Genomic DNA, 22,634 nt, shown 5'->3' on the forward strand with positions numbered 1-22,634 from the left:
TACTTTTACTACTACATTCTGATATCAGCCATCAGGAACATGAGGGTGGATTTCGACAGTCAACATCAGGAAATGAGACTGTTCAGAGTCAGTTCTGCTCCCATCAGAGCAAATGAATTCCCTTCATCACCACTGCCTGGGTTCTCTCACCATTGAGGTCTCCAGGGGTTTTGCCACTGACATCAGCAGCAGAGTAAGACCCAATATAAGCTGCCTGGTTTAGAACACCTGTGGATCTTGCAGTACTGGCAGGGCATTAATAAGTGTCCCATTGTTTCAGGGCCTTTCACATCAATGCTACTCCAAAGCCTTTAAGCCATTTGGGATCTTTATACAATGCCAATGTTACTTACGGTTTCACAAAGAGTCACATACTCTTTATAAGAGAGCCTGGCAGGATCCACATTGATCTGGTGCCTTCTCTTAGTTTTAACTTTCTTTTGCTCCAGTTTGGGTCTTACCTGTTTCAAAAGGAAGTGGACTGTGATGTGGTATCCAACCTGACTGCCAAAATCAGAGCATGGGATCTCAACAAAAACTCACTGTGGTCAAGGATGAGTTTGGCACTAATTCAGTGGGATTTGGACCAGGCACTCTTCAGTTTCCTCTTTCATGCTCAAATTTTGGATCCCTGTAATGCGTTTGACTTCTTTGGAAGGTACCCTGATCTGCAGGAGGGAGAAGAGAAAAATGTTTCCTTTTGTATTTGTTTTCTTTAAACATTTTCTCCTACATTGTTTCAAATCCTTTTGATTTATAGATCAGCACACACCCAAAAACAGTCCCTGGAAGCGACAAGGATTCAGAGGCTTGTTTGTACAGCTTTAGACCAAAGTCTGCTTAACTGTGAAAAATAACATTTTTGTAGGCTGTTACTTCTTAAAGTAGTAAGCTGGTGCCTTCTGGAAATCTTTGAGGAACAGTTTGTTTAGGAGTGAATCTGCTTAGGTCAATATACAATCTTATTTTTCTGGTCTCTATGAGCTAACAGTCTCAAGCAAAACAAGCAGAAGAGGTACGCAAACATATGAAAAAAAGTACAAAGAACAGAAATCTTATTTAATTATTAGAATTCATTCTTGGAAAAAAGTCAAATATTCATACAAATTATGTAGCCTTAACAATCTGTTTTCAGAAAGAGACCAAATCTCTGAGAGTTTTTCAACTGGAGTGGAGAGCAATTCAAATGACTTTTTCATTGTGAAGAAACAATGCTTTTCTGTTGGTGCAAATAGTGTCTACTCAGGCATCAACAAATAGATGGCATGTAGACCAGCAGAAAATTTGGCAAAGAGGCCCTATATCTTCTAACACTCTTCTCCTTAGGAAACTCAGATTTCACATTACTCTCAATCAGAATTAAGATGTAACAGAGGCATAATGTGGGGAACTAATTCTGCAAGCCAGTGAAGCATTTCTATGTGTGAGGAGACTTTTCTTGATGTAAAAACTTGCTTTCCATGCTTTTAATGCTGCCCCAACACTTCTACAAGTGGCTTGTTAGGTACTACAGCAGACTTCATTGCTGTCAGCGGCCATTTGATCAGCTGGGAACATGTGCATGTGGAGCTGAGGAAAATATTCTTGAAATTGCCTTACTTTAAACTTTGAAGCAGTCTGACATTCAGATTTTGCTTCTCATGTTTTTTTACCACAGCTAGTCTTATGCTAAGTCCATCTCAGTATAGAAATGGGTCGATAATCTTAGCACTGGAATTTCTCTTCCATTTCACTCACTCCCTACTGAATTTAAAACACAACCCTCTCTAACCTTTTCCTGATTTCCTTCCTCATACTTAGTCATTGAATTACAAGTTGCATCAAGACAAAAAGCACAACTCTGAGAATCATATTGATCAGTCAGTTTCGTGTTCTTTCACTGCCTGCCCCGACCAAGACACTCAGAGCACTGACAGTTTTACAAATTCCCTGCCAATAGTTTTTAACCATCACAGTTTTGAATCATAAGTGATGTCCAAAAGCCATGCAGGGAAACAGCCTCCTATTATGCATTGTAGAAACAGAAACAAGTAACATAATGCATGTATGTAACTCTGCATTTATCATTACTCAATAACACATCAACTTTTAGCATTGCATTTCATGAGAGTTAATGAATTCCAGTATACTCAGCTCTAAGGATGTGGGAGAAGTCAGTATCTTAGTTGGGTCCCGATGTTTCTACTTAGTTTAATTCAGCTCTTAGAGAAAATCTGTTGTTGAAGTCAATGAATATTTAACTCAAAAAACAATTGAATAAGGACAGAGAACTAAATTCAACATTCATTTGGTTAAATGTCTTTTGGCTGAAGAACAGCAGAATTGGGCCTTAAGCAACATTTTCAGAAAAAAAAAGACCTGAAAAAACCTCAATAACAGAATTCACTATTTCCTACACTAACCAAACAATGTATTACTGATGTCAGTTTCCTATGGGAAAGTTTGCAGTCACTGCTCTGCATGAGAGAGAACACTGTACAGAGTCACATCCATGCAATACAATCTACTTAAGTGCTCCCATTTTTTTCCTTAACCACTGGTAAATTAAACTATAAAAGAGAGCAATTTTATAATAGCTTTCTATCAGTTTTATCAGTTTTGAGAATTTCATCTCAGGACACAGCTCTGCCTGACCTTGTGTCAATCAGGCACATCTGCCTCATTTCAATATCCACATCAGTATGCTACTATAGGACAAATCTTTAAGTTGATCACTGCCTTCAGGGTCAGCTTAGACTGCAAATAATATAAATACTTCCTATTCAAATCCTGTCTTTATTTCCCTGAGAAAAGCTGAAGCTAACAGTAGTGATACCTAATCTGTCCTTTTTTATCCAGACGTGAATAACAAAAACAAAATTACTCCACACCTGGAGGAAACAAAATGGCTTGTTTACCTTAAAATAACTTTGTCATTTTTGCTTCCTTAAGATGAACATATTTTGTCTGCTCAACAGGAAACAGGTAACTGAAACATGGAGTCCTCTCCCAGAGCTTTTCAGGTGAGCAAAGCTCAGACCAAAGTCCACATGGTATTCACCCAAAAACACAGACACACAACAGGAAAAATGCATTTTAAGTCTGTGTGCAGTGTGTTTTGGAAGAAGTTTGCCAAACAATTATGAAAAGAATTCGGCTTCCTCATGGCACCCTGGGAATGTACTCAGACACTGGATCGGTTCTCATTTGGCTTCAAAGAAACACTTGAAAAAGCCTCATTTTTTATGGAATAATGTTTATAGTGTAATTTGATCTCTTATTAGAGATGCCTTTCTTTGCCAATATTACTTTTAAATAGGATGATTAATATTTAAAATCACTTAATTATCACATCTTAACCCACTTCCAGAACCAGCTACATGTACCCTTTGATTTATAAAGGAGTTAAACCCACCACCGCAGCATTCTCCTGAAATGAAAATGCTAGGAACATGAAAAGGACTTTTTTCTCTTTTATTCTCCCCTTTTTGAATGAGCAACTTAAATTTCTCAGCATGGTTAGACTCATGTCTGAGCACCTAGTTTTTGAAATACTTCATTTCAGTTTGTCTGAGCTACTTTTTTTCCAGCAAGGTGTCAGCTATGTTAAACTTTTGAATCAGTCATACTGGGAATTTCCACATGCAGGGAACAATATTGTGCAGGGGCTGCTTGCCATATGCCAAGCTAAACTTCCAGTTGTTTGCAAAAGTCATGTTACATAATACTTCCCACTATTAACATTAGAAAAAATCACTATGCAAACAGGTGTATTTCTCCTCTTGGTTTCACACCTAGCTCCCAAAAGCATTAGTGTATAGGTGAGAAGTTGTCAAATGGAAAGGCTTGTTAGGGGAAAGAAGACTTTACAAAGCCCCTCTGGATGAAACAGCAGAATCACTCCATCTCTCTCTGGGTACAAATGGATTGAGTGGCTGTAGATTTCTACTCCCACTGCTGTCCCTTGCTGCACTGTGATAGAGGATTAAGGAAAAAAATGGGAGTTATGCCCCCCCCCAGTGCCACTGAAATATAAAATCTGTATATGATAAGGTGGGCAGATTGGATAAAAAGCTATTCAAATTGTCTGCAGCCTATATATCTGAAAAATTCAATTAATTTAATTGGTAGGGCTAGCTTCAGTTTTCTGAGACTCTCTCTTCTTCCATTCACACATCCACGAGAGACAGACAGTTGCAAGACAACTTTAAAGAGCATGAAATGCTTTAATTGCTGTGAATGGAAACATCAGAAGAAAAACATTCCTAAAAGCATTCTTTGCAATACCAAAAGAGATAAGGTTGAAGAGTAATCTAGGACAACCTACCTAAGCTTTCTGAGATAGGCTACAATTTGCTGGTGTTCACATCCTATATTAAAGTGCTTTCATGGACCAAAGTCATACTACCAAGGAATTTTTTAGATGCAAAACGATAACTAAAAATGTGATTTCTATTATGCAGAATGCATGCTGAGTGCCATTACACATTAGCTACCCAGACAGAAATTTGGGGAAAGTGAGTCTCCAGGTCTCTCAAACACATGAGCTTTGATGTAAACGTTAAGGAAGCACTTAAGTGCTTTTCTTAAATCTGGCACCAGACCCTACTTAGTCTAATATCTATCTCACTTGTTGAGATATAAAGTTCTTTCTCTATTTATGATTAGGCATAATCTCTAGAGATAAACTCTACTCTGGAAAACTAAGCAGGGCTTGACCAGTACTGTTGGTTTTGACACAGTCTTGACCACTAGCCCCAAATGTTGTGTTACTGTCTAACTGGGAGAGTAGTATGACATAGGGATGAGCTACAGGTCTTCCAGATAGTGCCCAAGTACAATGCAGGGGCCACCAGTCCTGTAGAATGAAAGACCAGTATGCATGCCAGAGATCCTCCTCTGCTGCAACGCCAACCCAATGGACGTCTCACCTGCTTGTTCTCCTCAGTACTCCCACATAGCATATCCTCCCACATGACAGGGAGTGGATGCACAGCAGTTTCTTGCTATAAATACATCATTTTCCTGGGATGCAAGACCACATATTTTATTTCAGATACAATAAATTCAAACACGTGACACCTCAGGTTTATGGGGGCCACGTGTGGTACAGGGCTGAGTGCTAACTTATACAAATAAAATTTCATCTGTGTTCAGCAGTAGAAATGTAAGTCCAGGTCTAGGTGCCCCAAGGACAGAAGAACAGGGTCCTAAATGGTTAGTCCCGACAATGCAACTCTACTTTTTGTAAAAGAGAGTAATCCTTCCCAAGGCACATAAAAAGCTTTTTCTACAGACCAGGGGGCTTATTCCATAAAATCTGGATTGTTTGCCTTTATTCAGGTGCCTAAATTTTACTGAACAAGATATTTATTTGCCTATGTGTTATTCCATATTCACCCTGGAGACCTCTTACATTGAACAAATGGTGGTATAGCTGAGAAATACAGTAGAAGGTGAATGAATATGAAAACACATGATAACAAATGCTTTTATTGCAATGGTAAAGTTAAGAGGCAAAGGCTGCAATATGCTTATAATTAATTATTCTAAACAAAAAGTTCTCACATGTAGTTCATTGGGCTTTTGTCATCCTGAGATATTGCATTTCCCTCCTTTCATGTAAAAGCAGTACAGAGAAGGTGTGGAAAGTAGTAATATTCTTATGTCTGGGATATAACTTGACTGTCACCCCTCAAAAATTGAGAGTTTGGAGGAAAATAGGACTGTTTCAAATAAAATTTTCCCAAAAAAAGTAGAAATGGAACATGATTACAGTCCCTTGTTTCTCATTCTGTCATCCTTTATGTAAATTGTTACATTTGAAAACAAATCCTACACTTTGTGTCTTACAGCTACTAGAAGAAAACATCCATAGCATATCTGAAACTTTATTAACACAAATGCAAAGGAATAGCATATTTCATGCCTCTTTAGCATTTGCTTAGGCTCAGTTACATTTGTCTGGAAAAAAAATAGAAAGATCCAGGAGTATTGGACCCCTTTATTTTGCAGGCTGATTTTTAATAGGCAAATCCAGTTATGCTGATTGCAAAGCAGAAATTCTTTTACACTGCTTCAGTGAAAAAGGATAGTGCTAGCAAATACCTGCTTTCAGTACTTTTGAGTGCTGTAGCACCATGAGATGGTAAATCAAGTGTGTAAGTATACAGCAGTTTTTAAAAGCATCTGAAAACTATCATCAAGTTCAGGACTGTGTGGCTGCATAGCACAGAGCATTACACCAGAACAAACACTCTGCAACTTCAGCTTGGTTCAGACAAAGCATGCTAAGTAGGTAATTTTGTCCAGGCAGACCTATTCTTACCTTGGTACTGTCTGTATGTGCTGTTCTGTCTTCATACTGGGTTAGAAATGGTCTGCTGTCTTGAAGCCAGTGCAAACCAGCCTAAAAGAATAAAGCCAGCATGTATATCACACTCTCCAGTTAACTTTGCAGAGTTGGGATAATGCATCCGTGCCTGATCTGGATTAAAAATGCACAGTGTGGTGAAATGTATTAAGCAACACAGATTGTTCAGCAAGTTAATTTGACTGAAAGACGCTATAGCCTGCTCATGGGGAAGCTCAGACAGCAGATCTAACAGGGCCAGAGAGCTGTCAGGAGCAGGGAGAAAATGGTATCAAAATGTTTTCTCATTTCTCTCTACCTGAACTGCTCTAAAATCCATCTGCTTCTTTGTATTTTGATGTGCTCACTAGAGGCAAGGCTCTGACTTATGAGTCACAGTCATGGCTTGGGATCACTGTGAAGCCTTCCCATGCCCACTTGTCAGCTTCTCTTCACAGGGAGGGCTCAGGTCCTTATGAGCAGCAGTGGCACATCGAAGAAAGTTTATCATTCATGAGTGAGGGGATACAGCAAGATCAGCTAAGCTAAATCTGCAGTCAGAGGAAGGGCCATGCAAGTAGTATGTGACAAAGAGATATGCAAAGTTTCACAGTTTTATAGTTGTCTCATTTTAGCCTTCTTGTGGTTGTGGATCAGGACTCTTAGTGATTCAAATGCATAGCTGTTTCTGGTAAGGATCTCCATCATCTCCTCCTCCTAAACATACCAAATTGATGTCGAAAACAGATGACAATTTTTTACAAACTTCTATATTTTTCTTTCTCAGTGAGTTCCACTGTGTTTCAAGCCATAAACATTCATTCAGCTAGTTCCTAACATTTACTAATCCTTTTACAGAAATAACAGAATAAGGCTCCAAATGACGAGTGAAGGACTGCAGCTAGGAGATCACAAAGTCAGTAGCTAAGGAATATGAGGTATACCATAAGGTATGAATCTCTGAAGAATCTCTCTTATGAATCTCCAATATCCTATCTTTGGTGTTAACATCAGATGGAGCAGGAATGGGAAGAGAGGCTACCTCTCTGTAACTAGTGACTCTATACCTCCTTCTTATGTCTCTACCTCTTCAATCCTCTCTCGGATTTGAGCTCTCCTTTCTTTGTCCCTGCAAAGAGACACGATATACATTTTTTAACTCAAAGTAGCAACTTGAGATCTTTGAAAACAGTAAGAATAATAAATTAAGGTGAAGACCATCCCTATGTATCATGGAGGAGATGGAGGCTGAGCTGTAGGAGAAGGCATGAGAACTAGTTTGGTAATCCAGGATCATGTCAAGGCAGAGAACTGTCTTTGGTTTACGAAACAGAAGTAGCCCAGGTCAGGTGGGGTAATATGGGTGTAGGGCTTAATCTGAAACACACAAAAGTGTGCAGGGCTCCTGCAGTTGTTTGTGCCATAATTTTCATACCAGATTGGACAGCAAAGAGCAATGATTTATATGCAGTGACTTAATGGGATGAGAATGAAGCTGAAGAGGAAGAACTCAGTACAAGGTATGTGCTGAGGAGATGGGAAATTTAAATGTGTGAGTAGAGATTAAAATGCTCCCTTTCTCAAAAGCATTAAGCTACTGTAGCCACCAGAATACAGTAGTAGTTTTCAGACAGATAATATCTCCATCTCTCACCTGTAAGCCATCACACAGTTCAACCACTCTGAAGAGGAACCTGAAACTGTCCTCCCTTAACTCACCACATAGAGAACAGGACCTGATGGCTTCATCCTTTTGAAGCACTCTCTTTCAAGCACAACAGAATTAACAACAAAACTGAAAATAACAAGATGTTAAAGTCTATTCTCTGCCTTCTTTTCTTACAGTGTGTTCTGTATGTTCACAACACACATATCTCCACTCTGCCTGCTAACTACACTGAACAGATGGTCCTTATGCCAGCCCAAAAATTAAACCTGCAGCTTAATCCCTAGAAAGAATCTGAGATACCGCAGTTCAGAGCTGACTGATGTTGTTCTTAGAAAGGAGAAACCACAGAGGTAGAAACACTTATAAAAATACACACAGCAAAAAGAGGCAGTATCCAATGGACTGCAAAGCCTTTCTGCTAAAGTTTTTTTTTCTCACTCTTCTTCAGTCCTTTTCCATTAGCACGTGGTGTAATCGCTTACCATCCTTCCCTTGCCTAGTATTAAACTAGCAGATCACACTTATCTTCACCTTGCTCCTGACAGTCCTGATGGCAAAAAAACCCACAGCACAGCCTTGAAATGAGACTCACTAGAGAAACATACCTCTCATTGCTCCAAAATACTCACAAATATTCATGAAAGAATCATGATGTCTTACCCAGATGACCTCATTTGCAATCAGAGCTCCAGCAGTTTGCTACAACTAAACTGCTCTCTACAGCCAGAGAGAAGACAGGTAATACAGCCAGAGGGCTTGCAAATGCTTTGCTGGCACTGCTGGGAGCAGGCAGGTAAGATTAAGGTTACCTAGAGGGGTCCATAACAATGGGATTCTGCTTTGCAGTGAATCCTGGATTGAACCCATGCACATTTTCATATCTAAAAATGAGTAGTTTACCTTTTACTAGATTATTTTCAGAGATGAACCAAGCTGACTGTTTAAAATTGAGTTTTATTAGGATGAGACAAAACAATAAGTGTATCTTGAGAATGAAGGCTGAAAAAAGCTGAAGCACTAGCTGAGGTATTTTTAGACTTTAAGCTCTCCAGGGCAGTGATGGTCTGCTGTTGAGTATTGTACAAAGCTGAGCATACTGCTAGCTCTAAACAAGTACATATTCCCTACCACTGAATATCTTCATATTAGGTGAAAGTAGAAAATACTGATACAAATAAATATGAAGACAGAAATGCTTTACTCAGAGACAACATCTGTAAATCAAAGTACACAAAAGGATTCCCTTTCCAAAATCTGCAATAAACATGCAGCTTGACCATGCATTTCCACAACCATCAGTTTGTCGTATGTAATCTCTACTTACTGCAGACCAAAGCAAGCAAACTTCCAGGAAATAACTGCCAAAGTGTTAAGAGCTGATAACCGGAATTCCAAGGACAAAGATTTTCTAATGTTTTTGACTCAGGTCAGGCTACACTAAATTGCATCAACTAGAGAATACCATAATTGAAACAAAAAATAAATTACCAGTTGAAATTTCTTTTGAAAAGGCAAAGAATTCCTAATCAAGAGCATGATTTTGCATTCCTTTGCACCTCAGGACATCAAAATTGTGAAAACTAGGCAGCATGGAAAAGACTACCATTATAGATGATAATTCTCTATTCATTTACATCAAAATTCCATTTTTCATGTGCCATACACAAATGTAAATAACTTCACAAGAGGTAATCATGCTCCTGGTGTTTTCCAAGATAATAATAGCCCATTCAATAATAGTTTTAAACCCCAGGCATTGCAAAACCCAAATGGGATAAGAGAATGTATTGTTCAAACTAAAAAACAAAGGAAGTTAATCAAAATCCTTACTTACTACAGCTGTCTTCAGACATCAGCCTTGACAGGTATTTTTTAACCACTGATTAATGAGTAGACACCTGAAAAAAAAGACTACCAAATTGTAACTTGTTTGCTTAAACAGCACAAAAGTCATTGTAGAAAAAGAAGATATTGCCATAGAATTTATGCAAAAAGACACCTCTTCAAGAGAGCTAAGATACTTCCTTCTATCTTTTATCCCTACAGACAAGATGGTTTCAAAAATATTGGTCATAAAAAGAATTCAGGTATATTACAAGGAAAATAATTACAAGATTTGATTTCTAAAGGAATCTGAAACACGTATCTATACTTTCAGTAATTTGTTCAAGACATTTAAAAAATAATTGCAATGAAATATATAGGAAAGGAAAAAGCAACCTATGAGGCATAGGTTTCCCAGGAAAAATATGGGGATCATCAGACAACAGAAATATTCCCTGAAGTAATTAGGAAGATGTTAGAAGTATCTCGGTGGACATAATTGTTTCACTGTGTTCATCCCCGGTCTTGTGGACAATAAAGAGATGACTAATTTCTGAGATCCAGCTTACTTCTTTGCGAAAAAATGTCATCCCACTGAGTTCATTCCAAAGATTCTGAGGTTTTCTGTGAGGAAGAAAAGGGGAGAAATGGATGCTTTTGTCACTCTCTTCAGCAGCTTCTTAGACACCATCTGGTTCAGGCTGTATCATACATGCGTGCACAGACACAAATCTGCTCTGGACAGACACATGAAGAAGGTCCATTAGTTGCAAAAAAACTAGACCAGCTTCATCTGTGCTGTCACAGAGCACAGAGGGGAAACCCTGTGCTGGAGAGTGCTGCAGAGCCTGAGCAGGCTTGTACATGGTGGCATGAGGTGCAAGCCTCTCCTGCTCTCTAGGAATGTGTTGACAAGTAGCATTGCAACAGTGCTCAGCATGGCTAAACAATTATTCCTAGAACTGCTGATTATAGGCAATGCTCTCTCAAGTAGGAGAAATCAATACTATGCTTGCTATAGGAAGAGGTCATTTAAAAAAAAACAAACAAAAAACAAACACACAAACAAACAAAACCACAAACAAACAAAAGACCACCACAACAACAAAAATAACCAACCACAACAACAGCAAAAAACAGCAACAACAACAACAAACCAAAACCAAACCAAACAAAAAAACAATAGAAAAAAACCCCTGTATTAGGAGCCAGGAGAAAATTGAAGTGATTGGTGTTGCCGCAGATACTTTTGTGGTATTTGCTACCACTTGGGTGTATGTAGCAGTACCTACTAAAAATGATCTAGCAAGCCTGTGTGTGAAAGAGGAAAAGAGGTGTCACTGATCGTGCAACAAAAATGCCCTTTGGCTGAAATGAGCTAATTCTCTTAGATCACAGTCTGACAGTTAATTCTTTGGAGGTTACAGCTTAAATACCTTTTCCTTCACAATCTCTGTGTGCATATCCCTTGGAGAGGAAGTGGAGAAAGGCTGGTAAAAGACAGATTCAGAAATCATAGCTTGGTGTCACCAGGAGACTCTTCTTCCCTTTTGTGTGCCTGAGCCTTCATTAACTGAAAAGACTGAATAGCAACCTTAAAAGCTGGCCAGTGGTGCAAACCTAGGTCTTTTGGAGAGAATTGGAAAAATCAGGTGATAAAAAATGATAGCATAGTTATATAAAAATAAAAAAAAAGAGGAAAGAAGAACGAAACTAGATGAATCTAAGAGGTAAAAACTGATGTGGTGAAGTAAATGAGCTAAGAGAAATGGTGGTTGAAACAGATGACTTCAAAACAGTCTCTGCATCTCTAACTTATGTGTTACTATATAAATATTTTAAGATATTAGAAATGTGGTAGGCTGCAATCAGACAGGACATAGAAACGGATTTAGTACCCTCTACTATCCTTTCTTCCCTACTACTTGGGTTTAGATGTGACTGAACAGTTAATTACTTGCATTGCTGTCTTGGCAGACAAACCAAGGCAAACAATAAACTTGAAGCTTCTCCAAATTCTTCCATTTAGCATGTGATTATTTGCTAGTGTAAAGAGCCTTTGCCATGAGATCCAGGTATAGTTTTGTTGGGGATGTCACAGCTTAATTTGTCTGACTTAGCATTTCACGCTGTGAAATTTCTTCCACAGATTTAATTGTACTTGGCAGTAATACAAAAAAATGCATAGAAGTTGCACCCAAGCTACAGAATCTTTCAAATTTATCCATGAAGCTGAAGATGATTTTATTTTAATGCTCTCTATCAGACATTGTGATCTGATGTAAATGTTGCCTGCTGACAGAAAGGATGGTCCCATGTTCACCCAGCTTGCCTATTCCCACCATCATCAGCTGTACCAGAACTAGTATTTGTAGGATGAGTCAGATCACGAAGCAGCTGCACAAATCTCAGGCCTACCCAAAGGAGTAAGGAAAGCATCCAGTTGGGGGTGGTGGTCCATACTTATGTCAGATTAAAGTGACTAGTATCACCACAGGCTAAAACAATGTGCAGGATATTGCTCTCACCCTGCAAGCAGAAACCTCAAACAATAGAAAAACTCAGCTGAGAGCACTGTGTGACCTTTCAAGTTAGCATGCTGGCAACAAAGTGTTTTGAAATGTGACCATCTGTTTTTGAATAGATAACTGGAAATTCAATTTATCATGCCCCAAGTTCCTTGACTTATTAAGCACCAGTAAGTCATTACTTGCCTGTTCTAAGATCATAAAGCTATATACAGTCAGCTCCCCTGTTTTTTGCCTGCAGCTAAGCACAACTTCTGAGAGTGAAAGAATGTCCCAGCTACCACCTGGGTTCCTAAACACCTAACCCAGCAAGAAGGAAGCACAGCAGACCGAAGGCCCCTATACCAACTTCACTCAACTTTCCTTGTCTTTAATTTTTGACCCATAGCAAGATGTGAAGACCACTGGTGATCCAAGCTGAGATATGTTTCTGTGTTTAAGTTCTTAATTACAGATGTTCATTTTTGTTGGTGCTGAAATCTTATTATAAGATTCATATCTTATTATAAGATTCGTATCATAACTTCTGTTTGTGAAAACAGAAAATTCCTCTTTTTACATGTATACCGAAGTGTTGGGGTAGTTTTTTGCTACAAATGGAGCAGCTATGCCCCATATCCTCTAAAAGAATTACTAACAATAACACATTACTACGGATTAGAAAATAAGCTGAAGATGAAGAAAAACTGTACAAAAGAGACAAGAAAACAAGGGGCATCACAGGCTAAAAGAGAGAAAAAAATTAAGAAAGAGCAAGATTGTTATAAGAATTTTGCCTGAGTGAAACCAAAGGGATTTCCACCATATAATTCACAGTTGAGTTTTATATGGAATGATTAAACTTCTCAGAGCATTATTAAAATCTGTAGTTCAAACTCTTGCTGTAGCTATTATTTTCAAGTGGAAACTAGAGATTTTTATAATTTCTTAAAATCACATCTGATGAACATACACTGTGTATGTAGTTTTGCCTATTAATAGCAAGAGACCTTATAAGGAAAAGAACTGAAGTACAAACTTCTATAATTTAAATTTATTCTGTTCCACATCGTGATCTTGTCAAATCAAGCCAATTTTTCTGATATTTGTTATGTGAATGTGTCTTCTTGTGCCAAAAATAGACATAATATCAATTTGTCAGTGTCCAAGGTCCACTCCGATCTACCTCTAAAATCCGTCATCTTAGGTTTGTCACATGTCTTTTTTGTTGCTAATAGCCAGTACTCAGCCAGGGCCTGTTTACAAGCTGGAGGATCCTCTACCAGGTTGAATACTGCTGCCAGAGAGCAGGCAGGGAGTTTGGGGGCCAAGCTGGGGTATGCTGAGGAAATATCCAAACAATATGAATCCACAATAGCCAGAAAGTTTGCAAGTCCTGTCTACCTCAGCCTGAGTGATGAAGGGGTCACAAGCAGAGATCACCCCAGTTTCTTCCCCCTAGAGCCTTCCTTCTGGGCTGTGATTACCAGAGCAGGATAAACAGCTCTTGGATACAAAAGATCCAAGACAGAAAGGAAATATGTTTCAGACTTGAAAGGAGACAGTCCAGGCCTAAGGAACTGGCTTTCTATTTTGATTCTTTCTGCCATCTGAAATAGCCATTCCCACTAATTCTCTTCAAATTCCTTCCAGGAGTCATCTGCTCAATGGGCAGAGCCTCTCCAGCTGCCTAAAAAAAGTGTTCATCCCATTGCATGAACTTCCCAGTCTTCCAGCACTCAATCATTCTCCTGAAACTTGGCCATTGTTTCCATCTTCACCCTTGCCCTGCAACATGTACAGATGCTTCCTGTAAAGCTGAGGACTTTAGTTGCACCATTCAGGAATGTGTAGATAAACTGGCTTTGAAGAATTTCATTATATGCTTGCATGAAAGATGGTGCATAAAAATAAAGTGTTTCATTGTCTGACCAACTCAATCAGATCTAGTATTTTCACTTGTTATCACTGGAGTAGACAAAAGCCTCCTACTAGTGGCAGTTGTTCATAAATAAATATACACACACTCACATACATTTGTGTGTATCTATGCGTGCATAGGTGTGAGCTGAGAAATATTTTATCTGAATAACTTATTGGTGGCTTTCCTGATGCATCAGATAAAGATTTATTCCTTCTCTGGGGTGAAAGTTGTCTTTTCTCTGGGGTGAAAAAAAAAAAAATAAAAAGAAGGTAAAAGTGCCACTGCACTGTTATCATTACCTCTTTTCCAAAGCTATAGTATTTCTTAGAATGTGGTGAAAATTCAAAATGAGAGATAAACATGGGGAATATTTGGAAAATATTATAATTCTATTCAGCACTGCTTCATATTTTTTCTTGGTTTTCTCACTGATTTTAGGCCTCTGCCCATATGAATTCACCAAAGAATGATGCAAATATGTTGAATAGCAAGGAAGAGTTGATGACATTTTAGAAACATGCCAAATAACCATTTATTTTCCCATGTGCAATATTTAAAAACTGCTTTTTAATACAAAGTATTGGCTGTTCTGTCAGCTTCAGGAATCTCTCCAACAAACTGAAGAACCATTGTGAAAAAACAATTGAGTGAAAGAATGAAGAAATGGATCATTTGAACTCAGACTGCCCTCATTGCAATGGCAGGTCCCAGGCCTTGCAGCTTTCTTTTTAAACAAACACAGTTCAGCAATGGTTTTTCACTTTTACAGAAGACCACAGTTTTCCTTTCCACATTTTACTGGAAAAGTAATAGGCAAGTCTACATTTCATCAAAACAATCATTTTAAGGAGGAGTATTTTCACGTATCTAGCACAAACAAAGTGTTTACAAAGAATGATTTTGTACTGGAAAGAATAGGAAAAACACAATTTGACAGCATATCAAAGTGACAGTGAAATGAGTTTTCTACTCAGTGAAGTAACTTCTGCACTGTAAAACCACTCATGTTGGGGTTAAATAAGTTTATGGAATGCAGAGTCCTCTCCAGGTTAATACAGAGAAGGTTGGTATCTAACAATTGCCTGCCACCAGTGATATGATACTATTATGGATACACCCACAGCACCTGCATAAGCTCTAGCACAGCAGGATACCCTCTCACAGTGACCTTTTCATAATACTGCACTGTATTTGCAGCCATTAACCATGATAGCATTGTTATGCAGCTGCTATGCTGCTGTCTTGTGTGGGTGGCTCTCTAAGGCTGGCTTTTTTAAGGGTCCTTGAAATCACAACAGGATAAATCTTCTTCAGGGAGAAAGTTCAACCACATTCTTCCAACAAAAAGAAAGTCTTTCCTATCATGCAGTCCTTGAACTCACAATTCCCTGTTCTTCTCCCCCCTGCCCTAGTTGACCCACAATAAACACAAAAAGTGAAATCTCAGGTTTTCAGAACATTTCCTATATGCAACAGGAAGGGTTTTAAACTCCCTTCCACATTCCCTCGTTTCATCACTGCTGCTAAAAGAGGAGCTGGTTCATCTCAGCATTGAGCAAACAGGCACACTGAACCAAGCTGAAGACACCCATTTTATCCTGTGTGAACAGCCTGTGTGGCCAACAGGAATTTTACACCTGAAAAAACATCTGTGACACCACTGCTCCCCAGATCTGGACTGGAGGCAGGCCTGTGACTCCTTCACAATAACAGGAAACACTGTTGTCAACAGAGAGCAGGCTGTGCCAGATCAATCTTTTCTATACATGCTCAACGGGGAATGTAAAGAACATTCCCTTGCAAAGTTTATTTGGACAGCAAAGGGTGTGGGAGGGCTGTGACAGACTCTCATGAGAAGCAAGGTGTTTTCAGAGATCACTGTTAAAGCCTGAAATTCTTTCCATCTCTTTTAAAAATGGGTAAAAAGAAGAAGGAAAAAAAGTAAGTGCTTTGTGGTTTGTTTAGCATTACATCTCTGCTTGTTATGAAGCTGTGCTGGCCCATTATAAAGACTGTACTACACATCCCTTCCCTCCACTTTCCCTTTTTTATGGAGCTTTTATTTTCACTTCTTCCCTCATCCATCTGTCTTTGTATGCTGGCTCTGCAAATCACAGCAAAGAGGCTGTACATCAATCCAGACTTTCCCCAAATCATCTCTTCCATGTTGTCCTTCGGGACAAGAGGTGGTACAAGCCATCCCTCAGCATGCTCCCAGAGCAGCAGCACAACTGTCTGCCCTGGGAGCTTAGACTCTGCGTGGCCACAAAAATCTCAGTAGATGTCTTTTCATAGGCAACATAGTCGAAGGTATTCAAGGCAGTCTTCTCATCACAGAAAGATCAAATAAAGATATTGCTACAAATATTGATAGAATTAAATGTCTCTCTTCCATCTCTGTTTATACACCCACATTCCTCAATCTTATTGAAGGGGAAGAAATGTAAGAATCTCTCTTCATGAAGATTAGGCACAATTTCTTTTGGGTAGCCCTTTCTTTTTTAATTAAGGGACTTTCTAAAATTATGAATTATTTATTTCATGTCCTTTTATGAAGAAGGTAGTTCGGCTGTCTTTTCTGCCTGTGTTTGGGTATTGGCAGTTAGAGGAGAGACATCAATGTGTTGTACAGCCTTCTTAACATTTAACATTGCTCAACAGAGCTGCTGTAGGCAGGTGCTGTAGAAAGTGCCCAACTATAGGCACAGTACACGTGCCCCACTAAAGTCTGGATAACATTCTGGACTAATCTTCCATACGGGGGTATATTTGGCCATAGAAATTCTCACAATGGACTACAATGAAATTAAAAAGGAAATAATAAAGTTTCTTTTCCACATTCCATTAAGTCCTATGTCATTGGTTTGGCTACAAATAAATATGAAATATTCTTTTGGAGTATTCTGAAATAAGTGACATCTCTAATTGCTATTCCCTCCTCATCAGAGCTCAACTGTGAATAGCTTTTTCTGTGAGGAGCTCTCTACTGTATACAAAAACTCAGATATATTTTGGACCTTAATGTAGAAGTCTCTAGGTAAAGAAGAGGCGAAGAATTGCTGTAGTGCAACTTCTCTCTTGTTATATTTCCTACCAGGTTCACCTTATTGTCCCCTATGTGTGGGAGCAGCAGAGGGTTCCTGGACTTCTTCAGGCTGACTGTGGATTTCTCCTTGCTGTAGTTCTAAACACGTGAGCCAGTGTGTTCTTTCACTCCAGGTTTACATAAAAGTCTAAGTGTACCTTTCTTGAATTAAAAAAGAAAAATGTCTTTCTCTATAAAATTCTCTGTGGAAACTGAATGTCACCACCCAGACAAATCCAGATACTTTCTGTGAATCTGAGATATTCAAGTACCTGAAAAGCCACTGCCTGCAGGCACCTGCACAGCAGTGGTTTTTTGTATTTCTCTGTGCAGAGGATAACCAAGTCTTAGACTTGCTCCGATCTTGAGCCACAGCTCCTTTCTTACCTATATTCTTCACACAGTAAAGAAGCACAGAGCACTGCACCGAAATTCATGATGTGAAGTCTGACTTTCACACATCTAGAAACATTGATATCTCAAAACAAGGCAGTTTAAGGTGCTTTTTGGTGTTTAGAGCACCACCCTATGCTGTTTAGTAGGTAAAAAATTATTGGGAAGCAGGCAACTGGAATGTACTGATCTCTCTTTTCTGTTTAAGTTGTCCCAAGCCCTTGACCTTACAATGCTGGACATGACACCACCACGATCACAGAAATTACTTCAGGATAATTCAGAGGCTGCTGTGTTAGCTGGTCAGCTTGGGCATCATAGGAAATCTAAACAGGAACATGAAGCCCAGCACTCTCTGGTTAACCACCAAATTTAGGCTACACTTGCACACATAAAATTCACTCTATTGTGAACCCACACACCATGAAGCAATAAGAAAGTAATTTTTTAAAAAGTGCTTAAAGTAACTCGTTGACAATTGGTTGTCACTCCAGTCTGAGTGTTGGCTCAAAAAAATTGGTTAAAAAATGCTATTAGACAACGAAAAGACCAAATGGATTATTCTTTGTGTGTGGTAGCCAGAAGATGTAAGGCTGAGTGCATAACTTCTGTTGGTCAAACTTAGCCTTGTGGAGAACAGCGCACTTACAACTCAGCTGTGGCTCCAAGCCCCAGTCTTTGAGATCAGTTTGAAATTGCAGTGATACAGCGAGTTCAGCTCAGGGTCTATACCAATTTTAAGGAGCATTAAAAAATAATAAATTATACCATTTAATGGTGCAAAATGTTCTCCTCTGCTATGCTGGTTGAACCACAAGAACCTTTTATGGAGGGGATAAACATTGGGATATAAAGGAAGAAAAAAATCTTACTGTTTCTGTCCATCTGTGTTCAAGAGTGGAGCAGATGTAGACCTGGGATACCATCAGGTGAGGGAAAAACCTTTGTTATGAGAAGCGAAGAAGGTAGCAAGGTTTAGCTCATGTCATAAAATGGGAAGCCCTATTGAGTGAAAATTTTTCTTCTGTTACATCTATGATTAGACAAATAGCTGGCCTAGAAACAAATATTTTTTTAAACCAAGAGATGAAGTTGACCCAAGATCAAATGGATCTACATTAGCTATGAACAAAGCTAAACTGAAAATTAAGTTAAAGAAAAAGAAAAGAGTTGTTAGAGTCACCAGAATTGTGGACCCAGTTGGCCCTTTCCTGACTGGTGATCATAACATCCTCCCCAACTTCACTTTCCATTCTCCACCACGATCTCTCATCTCCATTCACATTTACCTAAACTGAGCAGCAATTAACAGACTAATCTAAAGTCATGTTTTCATTTGGGAACAGTACAGTGTTTTGCTTAGCTTAAAATAGTTCATGTAATTTTTTTTTCTTTTTCCTTACAACAAATATTTCAATGTTTTCTGCCAAAATTAAATTCTCCTTGTGGGTAGAGCTATGAAGGGTCTTGCTTTCCATAAGATTTGTATGCTTTAATGCTTCAAGGAATATAATTCTTTAAAATGTTTCAGGACATAATCAGAAATGTATACTTCACAGCCTTGTGAGCAAAAAAAAAACCCAACGGATGGTGCAGCTTAATGCTAGAGACTAATGCTGAACTTCATCTTTATGGCATACTAATGAATGCTTTTATAGCCTAGCTATCCTGGCCCCTTCATTCTATATCAACTGCACAAAATGCATTTCAAATCAAAGATAGAAAGCCCCATTAAAAAGCCCAGGGATTTACAGATATTAATTCTGTTTGGATTTTACCTTTCAACAGTGAGGAAATGTTTGAAGTGTTGTTGTCATTCCCAACTGGCTGCATCTGAAATGTTTAACACAGAAGTAAGTGTAGGTCTTCTGTAAGAACTTTCTAGAGCCAGAAAAATATGGGCAATATTCCCATGCCTACTTCTTGTGTATTTCCTCGTTGGCAACACAGACACATTTTAACCCATCTCAATGGCTAAGATGCCTCTCGAGTGAATTCATATTCATTAATGACGAATTAATTTCCTCTGTGTGACTCATCCCTGTGGTTAGCATGTACTTATCACAGACTGTTAGAATACCTACTCATGTAAACCATAAGACAGGAAAGCCCTATGGCATGTAGAATTTTAGCCATACTTCATGGATTTAGGAAATCACACTAGAAATCTCTTAGAAAGAGTTTCTAGTGGAATGTCCTGTGCTTCCAACTTCTGTGTAATAAATAAAAACCTCTACAAAACATTTTGTGATTACTGTCCTGTGTTTTCTTTTGGCTTTTGCTGTTTTGTGTTTTGGTCTTTGGTTATTTATCTCTGGGGAGTGTAGAGGTCATTCAGTTTGGGGTTTATGTAACTTGGTATCATTTTCTACCATACATCCCCATCAGAATTAGGAGTACATATAAAATTTGGGGTTTTTAAACCTAAGTGAACATCCATGGAATTTATTTGTGCATATAGAATGGTTTAGTTAATTTTCAATTTTCCGTGCCAGGAGTTGCAACATGCAGGCAGACCACCAAAGACAAGGATACCTGTTTCAGAAATAAATTTTACTTTCACTTTTTTCCACTTACATTTTGCTTTCCTGATGGTATCTACCCAGAGGAAAATGTGAGTATTTATACTGCTGTGTTCCAGCATCTACCAAATAAAACATACTGATTCCAGGAAACAGGCATTTTTAACAGCACTCCTGATATTCTCTGAAAGTGTCTGAGCATTGTTTTTCCATACACTTTATCCACTCCTCCAGTTTTCCTCAAAGGAGGCTAAAAAGCTGCTTGACTGTTCTCACAAAAGGCTAAAGAAAAGTTTCTGGGACACGGCAACAGCATTATGCTCATTGAAGATTGGCAAGAAAACAGATAATCAAGGCCAAAATTTCTCAGTCTGCTCAGGCCCTACCAGTTGCCTTTTAGTCCAACTGCCAGCTTTCTTTATATCCTACAGCAGTCCCAGGCCAACCAGTGAGTGTAGCAGGTTAGCACTGGGATTTACAGGGCCTGAGATCACCATATCCTTTTAACATTGTCAGGGTGTAATTTCAGAGATAGATAATGCAACAATATTTGCTCGTAAAACTATCTGTTAGCTGGGGAAGAAGGCCAAACAACTGAAGAAGTTCATTCCCAGGAGAAGGATCCCTTAGCATTAGCTGAACCTGACCCCAAGCACCCATTAATAACAAAGATTCTAATGCCTGTGAACTTCTGACTTTTACAGATTCTTATTGGCACTTGATATGAAATCCTAGTAGAAGGTTTTCCTGGAGATGATTTGTAAACAAATTTGTTCTTTTGCGTCTTCTGTGTTTTTAGAAGCTACACAAAATATAGCAACTAAGGAATAAAACATAACAAAAAGATGGATGGATGCATGCATGGTTAGACAGATAAAGTAGTTTGTATTTAAAAGGACTGGCAAATCAATTATTACAGAGAACATACTGAATTTCTTGGAATTTTGCATACTTATGAGATGAGTGACTGATCCATCATTAGTAGGGGAGAGGAAAGTAATATTTCTGCTATTCAAGTATGACAAAAATGAGATATTAAAATGCTACCTTTTCCTATTGCTTATTATTTTCACAGAAAGAAAGTAAAATATGCTCATCCAGGATGGAGAATTAATTTTACTGTTTGTTTGTTTTTTTCTGTTACAATAAAGTTACATTTTAACTGTGTATACACCAGGATATATAGAAATATATGCTTAGCTGATTAGATGCATGTGTAGTAGGAGTTAACAATGCATGTCATACATTCTTTACTTTCTAGATGAGGTTTTGTAATCTACTTATAATAACAGTAGAAACAACTTTTGGATCTATGACCCATGATATACCTCAGGAATGTAGACAAGAGCAAAGTCTTGGACAGTATGAGACGAAAAATAAAACTTCCTTGCCTTGAGACACCTACAATCCTTAATCTGATCTTCTATTATATATTTAATGTGAGGGGTAACTGTAAAAATATTAAAAAATTTTTACTTAATTGAGTCAAAATTGAAACGTATATGCTTTTTAATTTGTTTTCTTCTTAAATCAGTATTAATTTTGGACAAAATTAATTTTTTCATTACTCAGACTGAACTCTGAATGTTATATAAACTATTGTTCCTCAAAAACAGAGGATACAAGGAATAGGGGAGGGAGCAGTAACCATACCCAGTGGAATAAATGGGCTTTCAAAGCTGGGAAAAGCTTTGTCTTTGCTTTCTGATTACTCTATCTCATTGTTTACAAACACCAGATGTCTTAGAAAGACCTCACTTTTTGCCACATATTTTCTTTCCTGATGAATCATTCCACCCATTTTAACACCAAGAAAATGCCAGTTCTTTTTTTATTCTAAGGTTACCTTTCAGTAAGTTCCTTTTAACATGCTGCTGTAGCTCAGTGGAAAACTGCTGGGAACTTGGGAGTCTACTGAATACCTATTTTTTAAATACTAAGGGGAAAAAAGTTTCACTGACATAATACTAAGAACTTGAGAAATCAGAGTCTCTCACCTCTCTTTCCCTTCCCACTGCACAGACGATTAACAGAGCCATTTTGGAGATGCTGACAAAAACTCCAAGGTTTACAACAGCTGGTATGTTTGGAGACAGTACCCTGGTACCATCTGTGCCTCTCCAGTTTCAGCCAAATTAGTCTCCTGCCCAGTTGCAGAGTGGAGAAGAGGAGCTGAGAGTGACAGGGAGCCTGGGCAGGTGGGGAGTAGGGCGCCAAGGGCAGCAGTAGAGTCAGATCCATGCCAAGGCTTTCAGCTTCACTATGTCCCAGCTGCTTTGATGGACAAAAGGTAATCTCTTCAAATGACCCGATGGTTAGCTCACACTAAAATCTGCACCCTCAGAGTATGCTTTGTCTGCAATTATCCTATCAAAAAAA

The 22,634-nt window shown here is 38.5% G+C and overlaps 1 long non-coding RNA gene across 6 annotated transcripts in view; it reads right to left on the bottom strand.

Moving 5' to 3' along the window:
- The window catches only part of LOC116440596, a 78,647-nt gene that overhangs the window by 31,554 nt on the left and 24,459 nt on the right, over positions 1 to 22,634 (bottom strand). For 3 of the 6 annotated variants that reach the window (XR_004238699.1, XR_004238701.1, XR_004238700.1), the window contains exons 2-4: positions 6,308 to 6,388; positions 544 to 668; positions 354 to 461 (exon numbers count right to left, since the gene is read on the bottom strand). This is a non-coding gene — a long non-coding RNA (uncharacterized LOC116440596). Of the gene's footprint in view, positions 1 to 353; positions 462 to 543; positions 669 to 6,307; positions 6,389 to 9,830; positions 9,899 to 11,260; positions 11,449 to 22,634 lie in introns of those variants that run through there. The other 3 variants (XR_004238702.1, XR_004238703.1, XR_004238704.1) reach the window with 3 other exon arrangements.

Source organism: Corvus moneduloides, chromosome 3, assembly GCF_009650955.1.
Source record: "Corvus moneduloides isolate bCorMon1 chromosome 3, bCorMon1.pri, whole genome shotgun sequence".
Lineage (NCBI taxonomy): Eukaryota > Metazoa > Chordata > Aves > Passeriformes > Corvidae > Corvus > Corvus moneduloides.